The sequence below is a fragment of the Tupaia chinensis genome, unplaced genomic scaffold, assembly GCF_000334495.1.
Source record: "Tupaia chinensis unplaced genomic scaffold, TupChi_1.0 Scaffold148441_1, whole genome shotgun sequence".
Classification (NCBI taxonomy): Eukaryota; Metazoa; Chordata; class Mammalia; order Scandentia; family Tupaiidae; genus Tupaia; species Tupaia belangeri.
In genome coordinates, this window is record NW_006208290.1 from 328,346 (window position 1) to 338,786 (window position 10,441).

Below are 10,441 nucleotides of genomic sequence, written 5' to 3' on the forward strand. Positions count from 1 at the left end.
AGACACTGAGGCACCCACTGCCAGGACAAAATAATGAAAGTCAATATTTGAACAAATTTACATGAAGATGGCAAGAGAGGAGAATGCTTCCTCATGATAGAAATAAAATTTTAAAATGTGCTCTACCACGTGATCCAGCAGTCCCATTCCTGGATATCCACCCAAAGGATAGGAAAACACATGTGTTTGCACATCTATGTTTATTGCAGCATTATTCAAAATTGCTAAGACATGGAACCGACCCAAATGTCCACGAGCAAATAAATGAATTTAAAAAGTGTGGCACATATACTCTAAAGAATGCTACTCAACCATACAAAAAAAAAAAAAAAAACAGCAAGACCCTGACAATTGATAGAAAGTGGAAAAATATGGAAGATTTGCTGCTGAGTGAAGCCAGGCTACAAAAGAGAGACATTGTATGTCTTCATTTAATATACACCAATTAACCACACTCTAGCCATTTTCTGGCAGAAACTGAAAAATTAGTGTACATAGAAGCATGGAAAATGATTATGGATAACAGAGACAGTGTGAGAAGAGGATGGGAGAAGTGGTAGAGTGATAGGAAAGGAATCAAGGAGAAAAATGGAGAGGAGATACATTTAAGGAACACAGAAATGGAGGATTGTCTGTGATGATAATATGTTTATCTTCAACTGGACTGGTGTGAAGTGTATTCATGTTGGGTAAGTTCATTTCACAAGCTGTAGTGATGTACAGTGATTGAATGTATAAAATAAATTAAAATAATAATTTTAAAAATGTGCTCTAATTTCTAGTCTCCACAAAGACATGAATTTGAAACTGTAATATCTTGGAATTTGCATTTCTTGGGTACTACTAAAACCTGCACACTACCAATTTATAATGAGGCCATCAGTGAGGTATCACAGAAATGTATTGTGCAAAGATTTTTTTAAAAAATAGGGACCAGCAGATGGTGTAATGGTTACATTGCTAGACTCCCACGTAGTCAATTGCAGTTTGAATCCCAGGCCCAGTGGTTTAGACTCATGCTAGGCATATGTGCTTGTGTGCCCAAAATCTGGAAAGGAGAATGAAGGAGAAAGGATTGTGTTGTGGCCATCCTCCCAGGGGTATATCTGACTGTCTCTCCAATGAGCATATGCACTCTATAGCAAAAATCTTCCTAAGAAAAATTTTTAAATATTTTAAAAAATAATAAAACCACAGGCCTATGAAAACCTGCCAAACATGTTATCACAGTACACAGGTAAAAAAAATCTACTGTTACACTGTGTTTGATTCCGTTAGGAGACAGAGCTGCGATTTGCCATGAATTTTTCTGAGTACATAAAGGAAGCAGAGGACTCTTCCATGAACAGTTCTAACAAACAAAATAAGTCACCACATTCCCCACTGGGTCTATAAAAGAAGAGCTAGTATAGACTAGATTTATATCTTTAGTCAAAAACTGAGGAAATTCAACAATCTCTTAGTAAGAAGAAAAGAAGAAAAAGAACAATATCAAGGTCACAGTCCAGCTTCTATGATTTATCAGGGAGACAAGATAGTAGGGTGGTTTTATGGTTGAGCTTTTCAAATGAGACATTCAGAAAGACATATGAGGTTTGATTTGCATTTCCACTTCTGCTTTGTGACATTAAGTAAGCCACCAAGTCTCCCAAAATTATAGTTTCCTTATCTGTCATATGGTGGGTTTTTTAACAGATGTATTGAGATACAATTCATATAACATGCAATTCATGCATTTAAAGTGTAAAATTCACTAGTTTTCAGTATATTCACAGATAATGTGCAACCCTGATGAAGTTCAGATTTAGAAAATTTTCACCAATTCAAAAATGATAACGGTAATACCCTTGATTTGATATCCTTTAGCTATTACTCTCATATCCTCTTTTCCCCTCCACTATGCCTAAGCAACCAATTTTCTACTGTCTGTCTCATTTAGCAGAATGTTTTCAAGATTTATAGCTTGTACCAGTACTTCATTCTTTTTTACGACTAAACAATTTCCATTGCATGAAAACAGTTATGTATAACATTGTTAAAATGTTCTGAGAAATGTGTCATTAGTTGATTTTGTTATTGAGGGATCAGAGAGTTTAACAGACCTAGATGGTGCAGCCTACTACCCACCTAGGATATATGGTATAGCCTATTGCTTCTAGGTTGCAGACCAGTACAGCATATTACTATATTGGAAAATTTCCCTATATGTGTAAAATTTAAAGGACACTCAAACAAACAATGGGTAAAATAAGAAGGTGCAATCGATATTTTTTTTTTATACTTTGAAATACATTAAATATAGAAAGTGGAGAAGCTCTGATCACAATAATTCCCACGTCTTTCATGAGACCAGGTAGGTTTGTACAAGTTAAATGCCCAAAGAGACTCGATCACTTTGGGATAAAATAAAAAGAGAATTTAGTGATGATTCATTCTGTAGGATCATAGGAAAGCACATCAGACACTCAGACACTGCCACAGTCAACTCTTTATAGTAATCAGAAAGTATAAATTCATCCTCAGAAAGAGACAGGAAACAATCTCGGTTTTAGTAGGAGTCATATACTTAAAAACCTGACTTTTACCATTTCTAAATATTGATGAGAAAAATTATTGGTTTTGGGAGAAAGTCATGACACATTTCTGCATAGAAAAAAAAAACACAGAAAAATACACCATGACTTTCCCAGTGACTTAATATATAAAAATCATTTTAAGAGGAAAATAATTGACCTAAAGAGAAATAACAGTCACAATGCCCTGTGTAATAAAGGCCAAGGAATATACTGTAAGACCTGACGTATCTCTGATGTGGTAGGCATAGAAAGTGACAAGGGAGATTTAGTCTCCACCCTTCAAGAATATCTGCTCTCATGGAAAGCAAGCATCAAAAGCAGTCATTCTTAACCTTAACTGTGCCTTGGAATTACCTGAGATTCTTAAAAATAATGATGCCTGAACCCCACATCCAGTCACTCTGATTCAGTTAAACACTTTACTTACCAGAGTGTGGGTTGATTCCTTGAATATTTTTTCATATGGAGGTAACAACATGTGAACAAATAGGGGGTAAAAGTAAATTGTGATTAGTGCTACAAGAGTAGATGTCAAGCAGGAGATCCTGTGGGCATAAGGAGAATATTTAAGTCTGCTCGAGGAAACCAGGGACCAATTTACCAGAGAAAAGATATTTAAACTGAATGTGCTATCTCTTCTTTTTTTTTTTTTTTTTAGATTTCACAAAGTTTTATATTTTACATTACCAGTCTTTTACAGTAGACACAGATTTGCTTAGAATAAAGCTGACTTTAAGAACATAAAAATTAAGCTCAAAGGATAGGATTAAATTCACCAGTTTAAAATGATGAAAAGCAAAAGATACTGGGAAGGTACCTTGGACAAGTCAAAGTGACTAATTACCTAAGAGTCGGAGGCTGAAGTCCTTATACTGCAAAAACAAAAACAGTTTAACGCACACAGTGTATAGTGGGGTTTGTAGCTGTACCTCAGCTTCTAGTTATTATTCAAAAGCAAATAGCATAGTATAATCTAGGGAACCAGCAGTGAGCGTAATGGCTATGTCGCTGGACTCCCACGTAGTCGACCGCGGTTCGCGTCCCAGACCCGGTGGCTTAAAACTCACGCCGGGCGCGTGTGCGTGCGTGCCCAAGATCCCGAGAGGAGAATGGAGGAGAAGGGATTGCGGCGTGATCATCCTATAATCTATAGTAGTCAAACTGCATCCATGTTAAATTTTCTTTTTTAAAATAATTATTTATTTAATTTTATTTATTATTATTATTTTTAAATTTGCTATAAGGTATGTGTGCTCACATGAAAGAAAGAAAGAATGAGAAAGTAAATCTGGGACTTAAAGCATGGTCGACCATGTGGGAGTCCAGCACCTTAACTACCATGCCACCTCTTGGTCCCCGTTTAAAATTTTCTATAGTCTTGTGACTATAGGTCCACAATATTTATTTTGGATAAACCCCTTAATGTCATGATTATGATATCATCTACTCATTCTTTTGAAATATGAAGTGTTCTAACTCAAGATTATTCATAATTTTAAAAATACTACATATGTCATGACTAGTGTATTAAAAGTATTTATACTTATTTTTATCTAATACTGAAATAAAATTTACTACCAAATTGCTATAGTACATATTAATCAGTCTGGCATGCTTATTAATTGATCCATTATAATTATATCCATTATAATTATATCCACTATAATTATACCACTATAATTATAATTATAGGTCAGGATGATTTTAGTGTAGATTCTTTCATTTTACTATATTAGGAATGAAGCATTTATAGAACAAATAAACACAACTGGTGAGGCCGCCCAAGAATCATGGTAGCTCTTCAGTTAGCTATGTCCCAAGCTCAGATACAAATCCTCACTAAATGAACAGAATAGGTTTCCAATTCTTTATCAAAATGTGCTAGTGGAGGTTGTCAGATGCCTTCCGATATAGATCCCCAGTCCAATGGCCAGCAGGTGAGAGAGGAGCCGAGATGGAACAAAATCATATAGGAATTCTGCTGAGAAAATGTCCCCTTTCTTCCTAACACATGTTTCTCATGCAGAGAGTAGCTATGTGCTTCAGGTCCTCGAGGGGGTATTTTCTAGCCAACTCGATCTATCCCATATCCAGTCTGAGATTTTTTTTTTTTCAAAATGCTTTCAACTTCATTCCTTCTCTCAGTTTAATCTTCCTCAGACTGAGAGCTGTTTTTGTTTTTGTTTTTGTTTTGTTTTGTTTTTTTTTACTCCAATGTTATGGGTATCTGTTTCAGAAACTCTATTAATATCTTCTGGTGTCTGTGAGAGAGGTGGGCCCACAGTGAGAACTCTTGGACCTACTCTGTCCTGATTCATGCTGGACATCCAGCACTATCTTTTTCATATCACCATTATAAATAGAAACTGAGGCTGGAATACAGATCCCATTTCCATTATTGCTAAAGTGCAATTCTACCCAGGAGCCCTTAGGTTCTTCTGCAGCCAGGGGCCTTCTCTGAGACATGGAGCAGGCAAGCAGCTGCGGCTTTGGGTAGGCATTGAACTGGGGGCAGTGGACTGTGAGTTGTGCTGCTCACTGTCAGGGACAAAAGTCCTAGCACCAAGCGAGGCAGGGCCAGAGGCTCAGCCAGTGAGCCAAGACCCCTCCTCCCCTGCCCACATCTGGAGCAACTCCTAGCCCAGCCCAGTAGGAACAGGATGGGGAGGTGCCTGAATTGGCTTTCTTAAGGTTTAAAGGTTTTAAACCTGCAGAGAAGTACTGAGAATAATATAACAATACCCAGATGCCAATCACAAAGTTCTAAAAGTGTTTATGTATTTTCATTTTTGTCAGTCTTTGTGTACTAACAGGTCACTTTTCTAGTTTGTATAACTTTATCATAAGTCTCCCTCAACCTTAGTCTTTTCCCAGCTTTTCTTGGCTATTTATGGATGTTTTGTTTCCGTATGAAATTTAGAGTCATTTTAGTTGGCCTTCAAGAATTCCTAATGGGAGTTTGATTGAAATTACAGTAGGCTGGGACCAGCAGTTGGCGTAATGGCTATGTTGCTGGACTCCCATGTAGTCAACCACAGTTCGAGTCCCAGACCTGGTGGCTTAAACTCACAAATGGGTGCATGTGCGTGTGTGTGTGCCCAAGATCCTGAGAGGAGAATGGAGGAGAAGGGATTGTGGTGTGATCATTCCCCCAGGGGAGTGATTTCTTCCTTTCTGTGTCTTTCTGGTGAGTGCACGTGCCCTGTAGCAAATATCTCTCAAAAAAAAAAAAAAAGAAAAAAAGAAAGAAAAGAAGGAAAGAAAAGAAACTGCACTAGGCTTATAGATTGATTTAGGAAGAAATGATACTTTTATAATATCAATTTTCTGACCCAAAGAATTTGTTATATCTCTCCATTTATTTTTGGTTTATTTTAATCATCTCATTTTTAAATTCCTTTCATGTCTTGACATATGTTTTAGATACTTAATACATGTATTGGTATTGGAAAGTAATTTCTTACATATGGTGTAAGAACACTGCTATTTCTGCATGTTTATTTTGTACCTATCAATTTTATCAAACTCTCATTTTAATTCTGTTAATGTATCTTTTGATTTACTGGATTTTCAATGTAGTCATTAATGTTGAATGGAAATACGAACTTCTCTTCCATCCCAATATTTTCACTTCTCATTTGCCTTTGCTTGTTTTATTGCATTGATTATGGTTATAAACAATCCAGATCTATGTGCACTAATGAATGGTCTAGCAGAGCTATGGAAATCAGCTGAGGGTAAGGGGAATCTAGAATGGATAATGAAGGAGGAATATGATTTATGTCAGTTATGAGCCTGAGACCAGTGCAGCAGCAAACGCTGTAGCTCATTCCATATAAAGAAAGATCCATTAGAACACTGGAGGAGCTATTCCTCAGACACATGAAGTAGATTAGATCAGCCAAAGGGGTGAACAATATTAGGCATGGAAGTGCTCCATACAGATTCCTTTTTTGTCCTCGTTTCAGACGATAGGAGTCCTGTTAGTAGATAGTCTTCAACTTTTAGCCTCTTCAAAAATGGGATCAGTTACAAAGAGACACCTAATCCAGATCTGGTGACTGATCACTGTGGGTGTGTAAGGCCCAGCCATTTTCACGCAATGCAGGATAATTCTGCTCATTTTTGGACCAAATCACCTAGTACAGTCAGCCAAGGCTGTTGTATTTGGACCTGTAATTCAGCTTAACTTCTGCCCCTGCTCAATTCTGCTTCCTTCTCTGCCTTTTAACAGTCATCAATCCTACGGATACTCTCACATAAGCATGCTATATGATGAATTCTGTTTCAGAGTTTGTTTCTTGGAGAATCTAATCTGTAACATCCTTACTGATGCCAATTTCTGTACTACTTGGAATAATATTAGGCTAATTAGTAAATGTATCCAGAAATAAGTCAGATTCTTTTTTTTTAAGAGGTTCTTGCCTTGTACACTCACTGGAAAAAGAGAGAGAGACAGTGAGATACAAAGTGAGAAATCACCCTCCCCACTCCTCGCCCCTCAGGCCATGCCACAATCCCTTCCCCTCCATTCTCTTCCTGGGATCTTGGGCATGTATGCATAGACATCTGGCATGATTTTCAAGCCACCAGGTCCAGGATCATAACCATGGTCAATCATGTGAGAGTACAGCAACGTAACTGCTACACCATCTGCTGGCCCCAGGTTCTTTTCTTTTTGTTTTCTTCAGATTTTTGCTATAGGGTGCACATACTCACTGGAGAGATTCAGAAAAAGACAGTAAGAGGGAAAGTGAGGAATCACTCTGCAGGGGGGAATACCACATCACAATCCCTTCTCCTCCAGTTCTCCTCCTGGGACCCTGGGCATACACGCACTTGTACCTGGAGTGATTTTCAAGCTGCCAGGTCTGGGACCAGAAGTATGGCTGACCATGTGGGAATCCAGTGCCCAGCCATTATGCTACCTGCTTGTCCCAATCAGTCAGATTCTTAAAGAAGATAGAAGTTTATTTCTGCTTAGCTAATCATCTGAGATAAGTATTTTAGGTTGGTAGGCAGCTCTCCTCCATGTGGGAACTTAGATACAAAGGTATTTTCCCAAGGCAGAGGTTTTAACTTGTTGTATACAAACTCTCAAAGGAGATCTAAGGGTAAAATTCAGAAGATCTATAAAATGAATATGAAAACATTTCACTTTTACTTTCACCAAAATCCATGAAATTTATTTAGCACAAACTCTTAATTTATGAATGTGGATGAAGAACCATAGTTCTTTCACAGACATAGCTATGACTTTTGTCACAAAAATCACAAAACACAGTACAAAATCACATGTACTCTGGAGACAAATTTTAGTTACTCTAGATATCTCAAAAGATCATGCGTACTTCTTACTAATTTGAAAGTACTGTATTTATTATATCTGCTGTAAGATGTTGTTATGAACGCATATGTTACTTTGTCTGAATTTTCACTGTGTTATCTTCATAATTATATTATATTAGTGCTCTTTATAATCCTAAGTAATTGGGGGAGGGCATTTAAAAGTTTATTTTGAAAATAAATGCATAACTTTTCAGTAGACTTTCAAAGAACTCTAATCTGCTTGATGGTCAAGGTTAGCTAATAAGCCCACAATCCAGTTCAAAGGAAGCAGAAAGAGTGGAGAAGGTACCCAGCGGTCATAATGCCTTGGTCATTAAATGTCACAAATTACTTATATTCCAATGACCAGAATTTTTAGTCTATGGCCATACATCATTGAAAGGAAGGTTAGGAAATGTAGTATATCAAGGAAAACATGTGAGTATAATTCTCTCACAATGGAGAAAGGAAAATCGACTTGGTGAATCCCATGCAATTCACACCACTACTGTTTTGTATTCTATTCCCCAAGTTTTCTCCCTTTGTCCCAAGAATTTATCCATAAATTGTCTTGGTTATTCTTGTGTAGACAGATTTGTTTCCTCCTTTATATTCCATCTTTTATAATAAATATTCTTGTGGTGCTGTATTAAATAAGACCTCTAATATGTTTATAAAAATAATGATAGAACATTTGCTTTTTTTCTGCTATAAAGTACCACTATTCGGTGAGATGCCTGGTGTAGAAGTTCTATCAGTAACTCTTATTAAGTTAAAGAAGTTATCTTGTGTCCTTTTTTGCTAGAAGAAACTGAGACTCATAACATGTACAGTGGTATCCCTTCATGATCTGGCCATAGGAATGAATGATTGAATGAGGTTTAGTCTCTAACAAGATATACAAACTACTTGGGAGACAGTGTCCTACTACTCTCTGTTTTCCTTCTGGAGATACTGATATTCCTCCCAGAATAAGCTCTGATCCAACTTATTTATGCAAGTTTAGAAAAGGATCTGTATTATATATTATTCTATGTTTTTCTATGCCAAAATATGTCATGACTTTCCCAATGACCCAATATTTATCTGGCCTATGGAGGTAGGGCCTGAGCTAAAGAATAGAAGCCTGCAAACCACGAGTCCCACATTATAACTCTGGTTCTGCCCATTGTGTGATGTTGACCAATGTGATTGAAACAACTAATATTTATAGGGTTCTTATCAGATGTCAGGCTTTGTGATAAGGATATTACATGCTTTGCTATACTGAATGTTCATAACAACCTGATAACATAGATATTACTAGTATTCCCATTTTATAGAAGAAGAAAATAAGTTCCTGTGGTTTAAGTACCTTGTCCAAAGTCACAAAACAACATAAGTAGTAGAGCCAGGACTATAATGTAACATTGGTAAAATTGGACTTTATGTTGTCAATAAATTGTTTATGCCATAAGTCACTTTTCTTTTCTTGGCTTCTAATCCTTTATCCATAAAATCAAAGTGTGAACTAGACCAAGGGTATGAAAACATACATGTAAATGGGTCTGATGACAAAAAATATATAAATGCTTACAGGCCACACATTTTTCTAAACAGTATGTATTTATTTCAAACAAATAGTGCAATATCTGCAACAGCACTTACACATTTGTATTTCCCTTTCTCTAAAGTGTTTCACCTTAGGACTAGAGTTTCAGATACCTCATCATTAACATGCACTGTGCTATTTATGTGTGCCAAATTTTAATACCAGGACTGAATACCTATTGTATGGGATGAAATCTAGTTTGGTGAGTGGGGGTAGGATGGTAGGAGAGGTTGTTGAAGGGTCTTAAAATAAGGACATATAAAACTTCAGTGAGAGAAAAGACAGAAAGACAAACTAACTAGATGATTACTACTTGAACAAGTGCAACAGTAGGAAGGAGTTTAATTGTGATACAGAAAAAGAAGGTATGAGAGATTATGTGAATGAATGACAATAATCTGAGGAAATTAAAATATTACCATTTGTAATAGCATCATAAAGAATAAAATACATAAGAATAAACTTATCAACATAGGAGGTGAGAGACATGTACACCGAAAACTACAAACTGTACTAAAATGAATTAATAAAGATGCTAATAAATGGAAATACATTCTGTGTTCATGGATAGGAAGACTTATTATTATTAAGATGGCCATACTATACAAAAAAATTCAGATTCAATGCAATATAGGAAGACTTAAAATTATTAAGATGGCAATACTATACAAAAAAATTCAGATTCAATGCAATCCTTATAAAAATTTCAATGGTTTCTTTTGCAGAAATAGAGAAATACACCTTGAGACTAGCAAGTGGCATGGAGGTTAAATTGTCTGCATCCTACACATCTGGCTGAGCAGTTTGAGTCCCAAACCCAGTGGCTTGAAAGATACTCCAGTGGGTCCAGCAGGTGGCCAGGTGGTTAAGGTACTGGGCTCCCACATGGCCAACCGTGGTTCAAGTCCCAGACCTGGCAACTTGCTTTCTCACTTTCTCTCTTTCT

General features: G+C 36.7%; 1 pseudogene; it reads right to left on the reverse strand.

The window, feature by feature from the left end:
* Positions 1-4,447: 4,447 nt before the first annotated feature.
* Positions 4,448-5,042, reverse strand: LOC102484639 (BCL2/adenovirus E1B 19 kDa protein-interacting protein 3-like; annotated as a pseudogene).
* Positions 5,043-10,441: the final 5,399 nt, after the last annotated feature.